Genomic DNA, 17,903 nt, shown 5'->3' on the forward strand with positions numbered 1-17,903 from the left:
GGCACAAGAGGTTTAGGGACAGCTAACTCCTGTTATCTTAGGTGATAGGAGAAGTAGTTGATGCTACAACCCCTAGCTAATCATTCTATTTTCCAGCAAGTTTTTCCATATTTGTGCCATGGCCCAGAGACTGCATGAAGCCTAGTGTACCTGTCAGTGAAGTCAGTGGCAAATATGGTGTCTTAGTCTGCTTGGGCTGCCATAACAAAGTACCATAGGCTGGGTAGCTTAAAATTTATTTCTCACAGTCTGTAGCCTAGGAAGTTCAAGATCAAAGCTCTGTCTGATTTGGTTGTTGGTGAGGAATCTCTTCCAAGTTTGTACATGACTACCTTCCTGCTTCATCCTCACATGGCCTTTCTTTTGTGCACATATGAAAAGGGAGTTTTTGGGTGTCTCTTCTTATGGGGACACTAATCCTATTGGATTAGGACCTACTCATATCACCCCATTTAACCTTAGTTACTTCCTTAGAGGCCCTGTCTCCAAATACAGCCATATGGAGGGGTTAGCACTTCAACATATGAATTTGGGGGGATGCAAACATTCAGGCCATAACACATGGGAAATTGCAGTTAGGTACATGTCAAATACATGCAAAAAAAATACAGACTAAACAGTCCTGCATAAACCTCTCCAGTACTTACTGACTTATAGCAGTCACTTAATTCTGTTTTTCAGAAGTTAAATAGTACTCATAAGGGAAAGCTCAGTTCTGCAACTGTCTTGCTGGCTGGAGAATTCATGATAGCTTCACTCACATGTCTGTTTTCTTAGCTGCTTGACTGAAATGGTTGGGGGCTAGCTGGGCCTCTCTTTCACTCTCCCTCTCTCCCTTCACAGACTATTACACTCTGGGGACTTTTTTTCTCCACATGGCCTCTTTTTAGATGGCCTCTGGTTTTCCCTGTGATTGAAAACAGAAGCTATACAACCTTTGAAGGCCTGGGCATAGAAATCCCAGACTGTCACTTCTGTTGCATTCAATTTGTCAAAAACAAATCACAATTTCATTGTAGATTCAAGGTATGAAAAGATAGTCCCTGCTTTCTTAGTTGGAGAAGTGGCACATGCATACAGGGATGAGAGCAACTGTTATTTGCTCTAGTTGTAGACAAATCTGCCAGTCTTTTCAGGCCCCAGAACTTCATATCACTTCCACATGCAAACACCTATAAAAGACTCCCAAAGTCTCATCCAATTCTGACATCAGGTTCTATGCCCAGTATTTCTTGATATATATTGATGTATATTTTTTTTAAGTTTTACTTTTAAAAATAGTGTCTTGGGGTTCCTGGTTGGCTCAGTCAGTTGAACATCCAAATCTTGATTTTGGCTCAGGTTATGATCTCAGAGTTGTGAGATTAAGCCTTGCAATGGGATCTGTGCTGGGCATGGATCCTGTTTAAGATTCTCTCTCTCTCTCCCTCTGCCCATCCCACTCTGTTCTCTCTCTCTCTCTCTCTTTCTAAAATAAAGAAAGAAAATAGATTTTGAATTGACTATAAGAAAAATAATTTTTAGTTCACAAAGGAATATTTTTAAAATCTATAAATGTCACCCTGATTGACCACCCAACTCTTGGTTTCAGCTCATTACATGATTTTAGGATTGTGGACTTGAGCCCTCATCTGGCTCTATGCTCAGTGCAGTCTGCTTGAGATTCTCTCCCTCTGCCCCTTTGCCTACCCACATATAGGCATGCACTCTCTCATGTGCGCACTCTCTCTCTGTCTCCCTCAAGTAAATAAGTCTTTTAAATCATTTAGATAGTATATAATTCTTATCTTTCAATAGACCTAAGAAGAACATAATTGTATTGCTCACTTATGGACTGAATAAATCATGGCAACTACCCATAATCAAATGGCAAGAAACATAGTGCATTAGGAAAATAGTTCAAGGAAGGTTTAATAAATGGACTCTTTATACATGTGATCAGGATTTAGGGAAACCCCAAAGATGGTTCAATATCCTAGGGATAGTAACAGGAAGATTGTTGCCATCTTTGAGCTTGAAGGGATAAAAGGAGGGAGAATTTGCCATAACCCAGAAGGGACAGTTAATGTAGAAAAAGTCACCTTGAAAGGAGATATAATTTTGCAGGGAAGGCACTAGGAGAATAAATATCCTTCTTTTCCTATCATCTTCTGCGAAGAGATCTTATTGGTCAAGTTCAATTAGAAGCAAGAAAGCATGTTGATGTAATCTATATAGGTTATCCTCCTGAAAGAAAGTAGAGTGGAAGAGGTGATGTACCAATAAGCAGAAGATACCCAATATATTAAAATTTTAAATAAAATAACATTGTATTACTATGCACTTTTAGCGTCCAACTCAAATGGAATTTTAAAAATTGAGTAATATTGCTATAATTAGATTCTTTATATTCTATTTACTTATTTATGTGACCAAAATTTTATCAATTTGAATACTGTCTCATCTGGGCAATAGATGAGTCATCCAAAGGTACAAAGTAGAAAGGAAAACACCATATATCTCAGATATGTTTGTAGAGATATGATTATAATTAGCAAATGTTTAATATATTCAGGTATTTGTTTTTTATGAGGAAAAAATAGATATATAACATTTTAAAGTTTAAGGTATAGTCCATTATAATTCAGTATCTGTATATGCTACAATGTGATCATTATCAAAAGTCTAGTTATCATTTCATTACTGTACAATTGACCCTTTCACCTATTTCACTGAACACCTAACCCCTTCCTGTCTGGTGCCAATAATCTGTTTTCTGCATCTGTAAGTTTCTTTTTGTACTGTTTTGTTTGTTCATTTCCTTTTTTTTTAAGATTCCACATATGCATGAATCATATAGAATTTTTCTTTCTCCATATGACTTATTTAACCTCATACTATACTCTTAAGATTCATTCTTGTCACAAATGGCAAGATTTCATTCTTCTCTGGCTGAGTCAGTATTCCAGTGTATGTGTGTGTGCACCACATCCTCATTGTTGATTCATCCGTCAATGAACACTATCTATGTCTTGGCTATTGTAAGTAATGCTGCAATGAACACAGGGGTGCACGTATCTTTTCAAGTTAGTGTTTTTATATTCTTCAGATAAATACCCAATTACTGGAATGGCTACATTAAATGGGAGATCTATTAATTTTTAAAGGAATATCCATATTGTTTTCCATAGTGGCTGCACCAATTTCATTGCCACCAACGGTATATGAGGGTTCCCTTTTCTCCACATTCTAACAATTCTTATTTATTGTTTTTTTTTTTTAAGATTTTATTTTTAAGTAATCTCTACACCCAACATGGGGCTTAATTTTGCAACACTGAGATCAAGAGTCACATGCTTTCCCAACTGAACCAGCCAGGCACCCTTCCTTCCTTCCTTCCTTCCTTCCTTCCTTCCTTCCTTCCTTCCTTCCTTCCTTTCTCTTCCTTTCTCTTCCTTTCTCTTTCTTTCTTTTCTTTTCTTTCTTGCTTTTTTAAATAATAGCCATGCTGACAGTTGTGAGGTGATATATTGTCATGGTTTTGATTTGCATTTCCCTAATATGATGTTGCACATCTTTTTATCTGTCTGTTGATCACCTCTATATCTTCTTTGGAAATATATCTATTCAGATGCTCTGCCCAATCTTTAATCATATGGTTTTTATTTTATTATTGAGTTGTATGAGTTCTTTACATATTTTGGGTATTAACTACTTATCAGATATAAGATTTGCAAATATCTTATTCTGTTCAGCATACTGTGTTTTGGTTTTGATGATAGCTTCCTTTGCTATGGAGAAGTTTTTAAGTTTGATGTCCCATTTAAAAATTTTTTGTTTTGTTTTTGACTGGCTTTCAGGGTAGACCCACAAACACATTGCTAAGGTCAATGCCAAGGAGCTTACCACCTGTGTTTCCTTCCAGGAATTTTATGGTTTCAAGTCTTACATTTGAGTCTATTTTTACATTAATTTTTGTGTATGGTATAAGATAGTGGTCTACTTTATTCTTTATAATGTAGCTGTCCAGTTTTTCTATGACCACTATTAAAAAAATGTTCTTCATCCATTGTATGTTATTGGCTCCTTTGTTATAAATTATCTGCATATATGTGGGTTTATTTCTGGGCTCTCAATTCTATTCCTTTGGTCTGTGTATTTGTTTTATGCCAATATCAAAATGTTTTGTTTGCTATAGTGTTTGTAGTTTGAGATCTGGGGTGTGATATCTCCAGCTTTGTTCTTTCTCAGGTTTTGTTTTGGCTATTTAGGGTCTAGTTCTAACAGGTTTTTGGTGGAGACTTTAGGTTTTCTATATATAATATCATGTCATTTGCAAATGTGACAGTTTTATTTTCCCCTTTCTGATTTGGATGCCTTTATTTCTTTTTCTTACCTTATCGCTATGGCTAGGATTTCCAATACTATATTCAGAAAAGTACTGAGAGTGGGCATCCTTGTCTCATTCCTGATCTTAGAAGAAAAGTTTTCATTGTTTTCACCATTGAATATGATGTTAATTGTGGGTTGTTATATGTAGCTTTTATAATTTTGTGGTATGTTTCCTCTATATACCCATTTTATTGATAGTTTTTATAATAAATGGATGTTGAATTTTGCCAAATTCTTTTTCTGTATCTACTGAGATAACCACATAATTTTTCTTCTTCATTTTGTTAATGTCATGTATCACAATGAATGATTGGCAGAAGATGTTGAACTACCCTTGCATCCCTAGAATAAATTCCATTTGATTATGGTATATGATCCCTTTAATGTCCTTTTTCTATTCAGTTTTCTAATATTTTGTTGAGTATTTTTACATTTATTTTATCAAGGATATTGGCTTGTAATTTCCTTCCCTCCCTCCTCCCTCCTTCCCTCGTTCCCTCCCTTCCTTCCCTCTTTCCTTCCTTCCTTGTCTGGTTTTGGTGTCATGGTACTGCTGTCCTCATAAAATATGTTTGGAAATGCTCCTTCCTCTTCAATTATTTGATAGTTTGATGGGTATTGAATCTTCTTTGAATATTTGGTAAAATTCACTGTGAAGCTGTCTGGTCATGGACTTTGTTGGAAGACTTTTGATTACTGGTTCAATTTCCTACTAACCTAGGAGCAATTCTGGTTCAGCACTGGATAATTTTAAGTATCTGGGAATTTATCCATTTCTTATTGGTTTCCAGTTTGTTGCTGTATAATTTTTCATATTATTCTTTTATGATCCTTTGTATTTCTGTGGTATCGGTTGTAATGTTTCCTCTTCCATTTCTCATTTTATTTATTCGAGCCATCTTTCTCTCAGTGAGACTAGCTAAAAGTCTGTTAATTTTATCTTTTTGAAACACCAGCTCTTAGTTTCACTGATCTTTGCTACTGTCTTTTTTGTTTCTATTTTATTTATTTCCACTCAGATATTTATTATTTCTTTCCTTCTACTAATTATGGGCTTCGTTTCTTTTTCTTTCTATTTCCTTTAGATGTAACAAATTGTTTATTTGAAATTTCTCTTGTTCCTTGAGGTAGGCCTATATTGCTAGGAATTTCCCTCTTAGAACCACTTTTGCTGCATCTCACAGGTTTTGGTACTTTGCATTTCTGTTTTCCTTTGTCTCTAGGAATATTTTGATTTCTCCAGCGATTTCTCTTATGACTCAATAGCTGTTTAGTAATATGTTGTTTATATCCATGTATTTGTAGTTTTTCCATGTTTTTCTTGTAATTGATTTCTAGTTTCTTATCATTGTGATTGGAAAAGAAGATTGATATGATTTCAGTCCTCTTAAATTTATTGAGACTTGTTTTGTGACCTAATGTGTGATCTATCCTGAAGAATGTTCAAATGCACTTGAATATTTATTCTGCTATTTTTGGATGGAATATTTTGTGTATAACTTTTAGGTCCATCTGGTCTAATGTGTTATTCAAAGAACTGTTTTCCTGCTGAATTTCCATCTTCATGATCTATCCATTGGTGTAAGTGGGGTTTTAAAGTCCACTACTATTGTTTTATTACTGTCAATGTCTCCCTTTATGTCTGTTAATATTTTTATTATTTCGGTGTCCCTATGTTGGGTGCATACATATTTACAGTTATTATATCCTCTCGTGGATTGATCTCTTTATCATTATGCAGTGTCCTTCTTTGTCTCTTATTACAGTCTTTGTTGTAATGTCTATTTTGTCAAAGTATTGCTACCCCAGCTTTTTTGTTGTTGTTGCTTGCTTCTCTTTGTGTGAAAATTTCCCATCTTTTCACTTTCAGTGTATAGGTGTCTTTAGGTCTAACATGAGTCTCTTAAAGAGAGTATATAGAAGGGTCTTTTTTTTATCCATTCAGTCAACCTATATATTTTGATTGGGCTATTTTGATCATTTACATTTAAAGTAGTTATTGATAGTATGTACTTATTGCTATTTAAAAATTGTTTTGGGGTTGCTTTTTTAGTTCTCTGTTTCTTATTTCTTCTTTTGCTCTCTTCCCTTGTACTTTGATGGCTTTCTTCAGTGTTATGTTTGTATTCCCTTCTCTTTATTTTTTTGTGATTTTCCATTTTTGATTTGTGGTTACCATTTTATTCATATATAATATCCTATGTTTAAAGCAGGCTATATTAAGTTGATGTTGCTTAATTTCATACATATTCTAAAACCACTAAATTGTTACATTTTACATTTTATGTATATATTTTACATCTTTTTATTTTGTGTATTTCTTGACTAATTGTTATGGTTATAATTTACTTTACTACTTTTGTGTTTAATTTCCATACTGGCTTTATCAATGACTAATCTACTACCTTTACTATATGTTTGCTTTTACCCATGATATTTTTTCCTTTTATAATTTTCTTCTACTATGGTCTTTGCACTTAGAGAATTTTCTTCAAGATTTCTTTTTTTAAAAAGAGATTTTATTTATTTGTTCATGAGACACACACACACACACACAGAGAGAGAGAGAGAGAGAGAGAGAGAGAAGCAGAGAGAGAAGCAGGCTCCATGCAGGGAGCCCAATGTGGGACTCGATCCCAGGACTCCAGGATCACGCCCTGGGCTGAGGGCAGATGCTTAACTGCTGAGCCACCCAGACATCCCCTTCAACATTTCTTTTAAGGCTGGTTTAGTGATGATGAACTCCTTTAACTTTTATTTGTCTGAGAAATTCTTTCCTTCAATCTTTAATGATAAACTTGCTGGGTAGAGTATTCTTGGTTGTAGATTTTTTCCTTTCAGTATTTTGACTATATTATGTCTCTCTCTCTATGGCCTTCAAAGTTTCTGCTAAAAAATCAGCACACAGCCTTATTGGGTTTTGCTTGTATGTAATGATTTTCTTTTTCTCTTGATATTTTAAAGATTCTATCATTAATTTTGCCATTTTAATTATTATGTGTTTTGGTGTGGATCTCTATGGGTTTATCTTACTTGGAAATCTCTGTGTGTCCTAGATCTGAGTATCTGTTTCATTCCCCAGATTAGGGAAGTTTTTAGCTATTAATTCTTCAAGTAAGTTTTCTGTTCCCTTTTCTCTCTGTTTTCCTTCTGTGATCCCTATAATTCAAATGTCATTGCACGTGATATTGTCACAGAGTTTCCCTAACATATTCTCATTTATTATTCTTTTTCCTTTTTGCTCTCCTGCCTGTTGCTTTTTATCACTCTGTCTTATAGAACACTGATTCATTCTGCAATCTCTAATCTGCTGTTGATCCTTCCAGTGAGTTTTCATTTCAATTATTGTGGTCTTCAGTTCTGACTGGTTCTTTTTAATATTTTCTGTCTCTTTGTTGAAGGTCTCACTAAGTTATCCACTCTTTTCTCAAATCCAGTGAGTATCTTTATGATCATTAATTTGAATTATTTATCAATCATATTGTCTATCTGCATTTCATTTAGCTCTTTTTCTGTGATTTTGTCTTATCCTCTCATTTGGGGGCATATGTTTATTTCTATGCATTAGGTATGTCAGCTACATCTCCTGGTCTTGAAAGTAGTGGTGCTAACAAGTTAGAGAGTTCTGAAATGGTGCCCACCAGCAGTAGCATTAGCAAGTTAGAATGAGAGTACAAAAATGGTAACTACCAGTCTTTATCCCCATAAAGAGTGTCAACAAGTTCCTGGAACTGTATGGAAATTGCTGTATTTTTAGATACTTCCCAATTATGGATCTGCTGCACCAGGAGCAGGTTTGGGTTTTGCTTTGTTTTGGGTTTGTGTGTGTGTCTGTGTGTGCCTTTCCTGCCTGTTTTGATGTTATAATAATTATAATTATAATTTTATCCAGAAGAAATTTTTCAAAAGGGATGCCTAGATAGCACAGGGGCTGAGCGTCTACCTTCAGCTCAGGGTGTGAATTCCCCCCACCCCCCTTATCCCAAGCCCTCGTACCCCCACCCAGGGATCGGGTTACACATGGCACTCCCTGCAGAGAGCCTGCTTCTCCCTCTGCCTATGTCTCTGCTTCTTTCTCTCTCTCTCTGTCTCTCATGAATAAATAAATAAAAATCTTAAAAAATTTTTTTCAATAGCAAGAGCATATAGTCAATTATTTAACTTAATGTACAGTTGACCCTTGAACAATATGGGGCTTAGGGGCACATACAACTTGTGCAATCAAAAATCTATATGTAGCCTTTTACCACCATCACCACCCAAAATAAAATAGCCTACTATTCTAATAACAAAAGTAACTGATTATCAAATATTTTATATGTTACATGTATTATATATTGCATTCCTGCAATAGAGTAGGCTAGAGAAAAAAATGATAAAATCCTAAGGAAGAGAAAATAACTCTGTAGAACTGTACTATATTTATTTTAAAACATCTGCATATAAGTGAACCAACATAGTTCAAACTTGTGTTGTTCAAAAGTCAATTGTATATATATTCAGAGAGAGCTTATTTGGATTATTCAGATTAATAAGTAAAATACTTTTAAGCATAAATACAGAAATCTGAAACCTGGAAAGGGGAAATGAATACCAAGATCCATGAATCCTCAAAAACTACAACTAGATTGAACATAAAGAAGACTTCACCAAGAAACATTGCAATCAAATTCACAAAACTCGATAGCAAAGAGAATTTTGAAAGCAGTGACAGAATAGCAACTCACAGCAAAAAAGACTGCTAGCAGGTTTCTTTTGGGTGCTATGAAAATGTTCTGGAATTAGATGGAGGTGATGGATAACATCATGAAGGAACTAAAAGCTGATGAACTGTACACTTTTTTTTTCCAGTTTTATTTAGAAGTAGTTTCTTACATCACTATATAATTTTAAGGTGCATAGCATGATGGTTTGGTTTACATATATTGTGAAATTATTGCCACAATAGATTTAGTTAACATCCATTATCTCATAGAGACACAATAAAAAGGAAAGAATTCTCCTCGTGATAAGAACTGTTGGGATTTACTCTCTCAACACCTTTCCTATATATCATACATAGTGTTAGCTGTAGTTGTCATGTTGTACATGCCATCCCTAGTACTTACTTATGGTATAACTGAAAGTTTTTACCTTTTGACCACCTTTCTCCAATTCTCCCTACCCATACCTCTGCCTCTAGTAACCACAAATCTGATCTCTTTCTCTATGAAGTTGTTGTTGTTGTTATTTTAAGATTCAACATATAAGTGAGATCATATGGTATTTCTCTGACTTATTTAACCTTAATTTTTTGAGGAATCTACATACTGTTTTCATTAGTAGCTGAACTAATTTACAATCCTACCACCAATAGGGCACAAGTCTTCTCTTTACTTCTACACCAACATTTATTATCCCTGGTCTTTTTTTTTTTTTAAGATTTTATTTATTTATTCATGAAAAACAGACGAGAGAGTGAGAGAGACAGGCAGAAGGAGAAGCAGGCTCCATGCAGGGAGTCCAACGTGGGACTCGATCCCGGGTCTCCAGGATCACACCCCGGGCTGAAGGCGGCGCTAAACCGCTGAGCCACCTGGGCTGCCCCATATCCCTGGTCTTTTTGATAATATCATTCTAACAGGCCTAAGGTAATATCTCATTGTAGTTTTTATTTGCATTTCCCTATGACTAGTGATGTTGAGCATCTTTTCATCTATCTGTTGGCTGTTCATGTATCTTCCTTGGAAAAATTTCTATTCTTGTCCTTTGCCCATTTTTAATTGGACTATTTGCTTTTTTGCTATCATGTTGTGAGTTCTTTATATATTTTAGATATTAATGCTTTATGAGATATATAGTTTGCAAACATTTTTCCCATTATGTCTCTTTTTTTAAAATATTTTATTTATTTATTCATGAGAGAGAGAGGCAGAGACATAGGTAGAGAGAGCAGCAGGCTCCACGCAGGAAGCCCGATGTGGGAGTTGATCCCAGGACTCCAGGATTATGCCCTGGGTGGAAGGCAGATGCTCAACCGCTGAGCCACCCTCCCATTCTTTTTAGTTCATTAATGGTTTCTTTTAGTTTGATGTAGTTCTATTTGTTTCTTTTTTTGTTGTTGTTACTCATGCATTAGGTATGATTTCCAAAAAATCATACCAAGACCTATATCAAGGAGCTTTTTTCCTATGTTGTCTTCTTGGAGCTTCATGATTTCAGATCCTGCATTTAAGTCTTGAAACTATTTTAAGTTCATTTTTGTGAGTGGTATATAATAGGGATCAAGTTTCATTCTTTCATATATCAATATCCAATTTTCCCAGCACTGTTTATTGAAGGGACTGCCTTTTCTCATTGAATGTTCTTGGCTCCCTTGTCAAATATTACTGTTTATGTGTGGGTTTATTTCTGGGCTATCAGTTCTGCTCCATTGATCTATTTATCTGTTCCATACTGTTTTGGTTTAATGTAGTTTTATAGCGTAGCTGGAAATCAGGAAATACGCCTTCTGCTTTGTTCTTTTTTTTTTCTAAGGAGTGCTTTTCTTATTTGAAGTCTTTTGCAGTTTCATATCAATTTTAAGATGTTTTTCCTGCTTCTGTAAAAAATGCCATTGGAATCTTGATAAGAATTGTATTAAATCAGTAGATGGTTTTGGGTAGTATAGGCATTTTAACAATATTAATTCTTCCAATCCATAAACATGGGATATCGTTCCATTTCCTAGGGCCTTCTTTCATTCTTTCATCAATGTCTTATAGTTTTCAAAGTAGAGATCTTTCACCGCCTTAGTTAAATTTAGTCCTAATTATTTTATTATTTTTGATACTATTGTAAATGGCATCTATCTTTCTCAGAAAATTCAGTGTGTGCTGTTCATTTTGAATCTTGCAACATTAGTGAATTTGCTTATTCATTTTAACAGTTCTTTGGTGAAGTCATTAGGATTTTCTATATAAAATGTCATCTGCAAATAAAGCCAATTTTACTTTTTCCTTTCAAATTTTGATGGTTTTTATTTCTTTTTTTTAATATGACTCTTCTAGCTAGGACTATGTTGAATAAGAGTGGTGAGAGTGGACACATTTTTCTTGTTCCTGATCTTAGAAGAAAAGCTTTCAAACTTCTACCATTGAGTTTGATATTAGCTGTGATCTTGTCACATATGATCATATATGTGGCGATATGTTTCCCCCTTGTCTAATTTAAGTGTTTTTATCATAAATAATTGTTGATTGGTCAAATGCTTTTTCTGCATCATTGAAATGATCATATGATTCTTTTTATTTCATTCTATTACAATCACATTGATTGATTTGTATATGCTGAACCATCCCTGCAGCCCAAGGATAAATCCCATTTGATCATGGTGAATGATATTTTTCATATGCTGCTGAATTCAGTTTGCTAGTGTTTTGTTGAGCATTTTTGCATCCATATTAGTCAAGAATATTGGCCTGTAGTTTTCTTTTATCTGGCTTTGGCATAAGGATAATGCTGGCCTCATGAAATGAGTTTGGGAGTATTCTCTCCTCTTCAATTTTTTGGAAGAGTTTGAGAAGATTGGTGTTAATTCTTCTTTAAATGTTGGTAAAAATCACCAGTGAAAATATGTGTTCCTGGGCTTTCCTTTGTTGGTAGATTTTTATTACTGGTTCAATCTTCTTACTAATAACCAATCTATTCAGATTTTCTATTTTTTCCTAATTCAATCTCAGCAGATTGTATGTTTCTAAGAATTTCTCCATTTCTTCTAGGTTGTCCAGTTTGTTGGTTTATAGCTGTTCATAGAACTATACAGTTTAAAATGGTTTAAATGGGGATGCCAAGGTGGCTCAGTCAGTTGAATGTCTGGCTCTTGATTTCAGCTCAGGTCATGATCTCAGGGTCATAAGATCAAGCCCCCATTAGGCTGTGCATTCAGCACAAAGTCTGTTTGTCCCTTTCCTTCTGTTCTTCCTCCCACTCACAAACTCTCTGTCTCTCAATAAATGAAATCTTTTAAAAAGATAAAATAAAGTGGTTTAAATGTTATGTTAATTTTACCTCAATAAAAAAATTACTATGCTATTGAAATTCCATTGGATGCATTTACACTGTGATATATTATTATTTTAAAATTCAACATTTCCAGAGATGTTTGTGTGGCTCAGTTGGTTGAGCAACCAACTGTTGATTTCAGCTCAGGTCATGATCTCAGGGTCCTAGTGCAGATGAAATTGCCAATGTTTTACCATTTTTCACCTAAAAACAACAGTTTCATATGATTCAATTTAATAATTTAAAAATTATTTTAGAAGGTGCTTGTTTAGTAAGTTCGAAAACCACTGATGTAAAAGATCTGAAAAATAGGTAAGTTTAGCACCTGCTAAGTTAGGGGGAAAGTTAACTTTAGGTGAGTGAGAATTTTCAAAGAGGGAGAAGGGAAGCATAAGCAGTTTGCAACAAGAGGTAGTGTATAAGAGCTCAGGCTCTGAAACTAAGCATCTTTCTCAGCTTCCTGAACTGTAAAATGGTGGTAATACTAGTTTAACCCATAAGGTTATTTGCAGGATTAAATAACTGAATGAATGTAAAGAGCTTAAAATAATAGTATATAAATATGGGTTTATTAGTCAACTATTACCACATATTATAACATTGCATTACAACCATAAAATCTCAATTGCATAAAACAATAAGCATTAACTTCTCACTTTATACCACGTGGATTGATTAGGGTTTGGCCCAGGTGTGCTCCAAAATTTCTCATCCACCTTGAACAGCTAACCTAAGCATGTTTTTCCCATGGCAAAAAGGAAGAACATGAGGAGATGTTAGTCTCATCTTTTGAAATAAAGTTTTTTTTCTTAGGTTTTTTTCTTTGCTCATATGTCTTTCTAAAATCTTGTATTTTTATAGGAGTTTCAACAGAGAATACATTACTCTCTCTAAAAAAAAAAAAAAAAAAATCCTTGATTGTGAACCAAATGCATGCTTCTGCCACAATCTTGGTATACTCGTTCTTTGAAACAGTCTGCCTTTCTTCTGCACCAAACAAGCTACGTGAATCCTGGACAACATGGATAAGGGGCAAAAAAAAAGATATTTTCCTTGCATTCCAAATGTGTTTTGAATATAATTTTCTCTTCCCTTCTTTAGACAAGCTTGCCTTGAGTACTGAGTACTTTCATAGTACCTACTGAAGACAAATAATCGGAATACATATTCCATGGGCGAGCTAAGAGATTAAACTTGTCACTGAGCAGGTGAGACAAGTTTCAAAGGGCATTTACATATGCTTCTATAGTTGGGCCTTTATGTTTTATTATCTGAAGCCAACAAAGTTTTAATTTCACCTTTTGCTTTCTGGTGAATAAACAAAGGAAGATTGTTTTGATAAAGAGACTTAATGGGAAAAACTTGATATATTACACCTTTGCAGAAACTCAAATTTATGAGCTTAGGGGAACAGTTTACCAATTTCTTCTTCTCAAGTAGCCTGTTTAGCTTGTGAAATTCATATAAGATCAACACTAATTTTTTTTTTCCATCCAGTAGTGCTAAAAATTGTGTGTGAAGTTACCATGTATCTGACCAGGTTAAAAACATCTATCAAGATTAAGTCTTGGGGATCCCTGGGTGGCGCAGCGGTTTGGCGCCTGCCTTTGGCCCAGGGCGCGATCCTGGAGACCCGGGATCGAATCCCACGTCAGGCTCCCGGTGCATGGAGCCTGCTTCTCCCTCCGCCTGTGTCTCTGCCTCCCTCTCTCTCTCTGTGACTATCACAAATAAAAAAAAAATTTAAAAAAAAAAAAAAAAAGATTAAGTCTTTACTACAAATGTGGAATATGGTAGAGTCCTTCTGGCCAAAGAGCAAGACTACACATTTCTCAGAATATTTAATGTTGCTTTCAAACACTACTGGGATTATACTTGTTTCTAGAAAGAAAATTCTAACTGGCAATTACTCAGTGTGAATGATAAATACACTTGGTTTTGTTGACAGCTGTTCTTGTTAATTCCAGTTTTAATGTTTCCTACTGTGTTTACATTTTCTTAGAATAAGGGAGCTGTAGCCTAGCCTTGACAGATGGAAGGAGTTATAGGAAGTTCTAGCTATTACCCTTCCCTCTGAAATTCAAATAGAAATGATTATGGCCCTTTGACCACAGGTTTGACTATTCATTTTCAAGGAATGTGTATATAAGTACTATGCAGCCATTCATTATAATACTTAAAAAGAATATTTAATGGCTTTAGAAAATTCTCATGGGAGGATCATATAATTTCTACAAGAAAAAATAGAATACAGAACTTTTTAAACAGCATAATTCCCATTGAGATAGAATATACAGTAATTTAGAATGAAATATACCTAAATGTTAGTGGGATTTGGGATAATTACTATTCCAATTCTTGCACTTATCTGTATTTATCAATTATTTAAAATGAGCCAGTATTTTGTAACTTGAAAATTTCCTAAACACCATAAGACATAGCTTCCTCTCCATTCTTATACCAGGAAGACAGCATTTTATACATTAAAAACTAGCCATAAAAGAGAATTTCTAGGATTCCCAAATTTCTGTCTTCTATCACCTTTTTTTTCTTCACGCTCTTCTTCATAATCTCAGTCAGTGTCATAATTTCACATAAAAACTTCCATCCTGTGTATCCAGCCTTGATCTTCAGTTCTAGCGAGGTAGCTTCATATGGTTATCTTGTCGGCACATTCACTATATCCCAGAAAAAACCTCTAAATTGTCCTCTAGGTCTGCTGATGCTCCTGCTGTCTCTGTTCCTATTAATGGCACCACATTAGGAAGGATTTGTCACTTCTATCTTTACTCTCTCTTATCTGTCACATACAACAGTTGTCATCATATTCTATCTAAGTCATCTTGCCCATGTTAATTGTTCCTTTCCATTCCCTCTGGCAATATCTTAATTATACCTCTCACCTAGACAATAGCATTGTACTTATGAAGCACTTCATTTTATTAACCTGAATCCTCACAACAGCCCTATGAGATAGGTACTCTTCTTATCATGCCTATTTTAAATTAACTTGCCAGAGGTTATAGCGTTTACAAGTTGAGCTGGACTTGAACCCAGGCAACTAAGGCCATACATATATATACATTTCCCTTTCAACCATACAGCCTCTAGAGCAGTAAACGCAACAATAGCTTTACATTAACTCTTGCTACATCCCTATGTTGGTATTATTCCTATCGTAGAGGTAGGAAAATCAGAAACACCTCATGAGTTAAGTCTATTTATTCACCTACCTCCATCAAAATTAATCTTCTAAATGCTCTGTTCTGATTATTCCTTAAAAACAAAAACAAAAACAAAAACAAAAACAAAAAACGAAAAACACCTACAGTGGTCCTCATTGCCCAGAGAATCAAGTCCAAAATATTTCATTGGGCATTCAGGAGCTCCCCATCTCTTGCCCACTCACCTTTCAACGTTATCTGCTACTTTCCACTCCCGCTGGATGGGTCCCCTGGAAAATCCTTCAGCCATGATCCAGGTCCTGCCTCCAATCATCTGAACTTGAACTTCTGTTTTTGCTTCTTACCACTCACCCTGCCCTCCATGTATATATTCTCCCCTGCAAAGGAGCTTTTGAAATTTTCACTGAACAGGAGCGATAGATAAGGTGCATTCTGAAGATCATCAAGTCTTCTCTGCCATTAACAAACCCTGGAAAGAGGAGAATCATATTTCATTATTCCTAAGTACAAAAATGAGGCTTGACAGAAATATCCTGTTGCTTTCTTTTTTGCAGTAGTGACCATGGTGTGTGTTATCAGGTCAATAATACAGTAATTTTTATAAAAGGATTGTTACTGAGCTTAGTAGGAGGAGACAGATTGAGTGTTAGCTATTAACCCTGAGAATGATGGTTGGGTAGTCCCAGTCTTGTGACCTCTTTTATTCAGATATCTTTTTCATATTGGTCTTCATCTGTTGGCTACTGCAGTGGTTATGACCTCTCCCCTCTCCTCTCTGTTCTTCTTATTCTCCATCTTCTTCCAATTCCTTTTGTTGGAGAAAGTCGTTAGGAGGCTCAATATAAATAATATATTTAAAACAGAGTTGTTGGGACACCTGGGTGGCTCAGCAGTTAAGCATTCTGCCTTAGGCTCAGGACGTGATCCTGGAGACCCGGAATCGAGTCCCACTTCGGGCTCCCTGCATAGAGCCTGCTTCTTCCTATGCCTATATCTGCCTCTCTCTTTCTGTGTCTCTCATGAATAAATAAGTAAAATCTTTAAAATAAAAAAAATAAAACAGAGTTGCTCTGTTGAAGGTAAAGTGGGGAGCCTAAAGCCCTCTTCATTTGTCCCTCACCAATTCTTCCCCCTGCACCTGAGGAATTCTACATAGCCTAGTTTTCAAGTTGTGTTAGTGGTATGTGCACGTGTAGTCATGCATGCTTATTTAGAGGTAGGGTGGAGTGGAAGGTGATTCTGTTGTTCATAAAAATGTAACATGCTCAAACCCCTCTCTCCCTTCTTTTCCTAAATTAATTGCTTTTTTATTCTGTGCTCACTAGAACCTGGATTCAACTGTAATTCAAAGAATACTTGTTTAGTGCTTGCTGAGCTGCTTTTAGGATATGAAGCTGCAGAGAAATACACAGCCCCTGCCCCTAGGATGGATATAATCTAATTGTGAAGCCAAGACTGTCACCTTCGTGAGAGTGACTCCAAAATTTCAGTCTGATTTCTTCCCCATACCTCAACACTAACACTTTAGTTGTCTGACTTCTGGACAGTCTCTTCTTGGTTGTCTCACTCTCACCTCAACTCAACATAACTCAGTTTATGCTCTTCCTCAGAAAAGCCAGGAAGTTTACAACATCTACATCAGAGTTGACTGGTAAAAGAACAAAACCACTGAGGAACAGTGGGAGGCAGTGGACATCATCTGTCAAATGACAAAAGTAACACAAAAATTGGGGAGAGCTGTGAATTACTATTAAATATGTGAACCCCCCAAAAAATAAAATAAAATAAAATATGTGAACCCTATCATTTATGAGAGGGAGTAGATATATCATGGAGAGGATATATACCTACCTACATTATCTCAACTGTTCTGTATTCCTTGATGTCTCTCTATCTTGTGAGCATCTATGTTAATATGATTGTAGAATTTAAAAAGAAAAGTGGGGTTTTTGTTTTGTTTTGTTTTAAAGATTTTATTTATTTATTCATTAGAGACACATGGAGCCTGCAGCGAGCCTGACGCAGGACTCAATCCTGGGTCTCTAGGATCAGGCCCTGGACTGAGGCAGTGCTAAACCGCTGAGCCACCTGGGCTGCCCCCTAAAAAGTGTTTTATATGTAAATAGCCTTTAACTGCAAGTCAGCAGTTACTGCAGTCTACATCTGCAGATCGGCAAAAGAAAATCTGTTTCAAAAATTGAGGGGGAAAAAATGGCCATGATGGAGGTTCTAAAAGAAGGAACTATATACATAAAGCCATATTTGCTATAATTTCTGGATGATGACTGGGATTTCCAAGAGTAATACTGAACTCATCTCATCTGC

The 17,903-nt window shown here is 35.5% G+C and overlaps 2 long non-coding RNA genes across 3 annotated transcripts in view; one reads left to right on the forward strand and one right to left on the reverse strand.

Moving 5' to 3' along the window:
* The window catches only part of LOC140595357 (uncharacterized), a 39,347-nt gene extending 23,300 nt beyond the window's left edge, over nt 1-16,047 (reverse strand). Inside the window, exons 1-2 of one of the 2 annotated variants that reach the window (XR_011996911.1) lie at nt 15,803-16,047; nt 2,082-2,226 (exon numbers count right to left, since the gene is read on the reverse strand). This is a non-coding gene — a long non-coding RNA (uncharacterized lncRNA). The remainder of the gene's footprint in view (nt 1-2,081; nt 2,227-15,802) is intronic. The other variant, XR_011996914.1, reaches the window with a different exon arrangement.
* LOC112926378 (uncharacterized) overlaps nt 1-17,903 on the forward strand; it is a 231,547-nt gene that overhangs the window by 188,668 nt on the left and 24,976 nt on the right. The window lies entirely within an intron of this gene.

Source organism: Vulpes vulpes, chromosome 1 (assembly GCF_048418805.1).
Source record: "Vulpes vulpes isolate BD-2025 chromosome 1, VulVul3, whole genome shotgun sequence".
NCBI lineage: Eukaryota > Metazoa > Chordata > Mammalia > Carnivora > Canidae > Vulpes > Vulpes vulpes.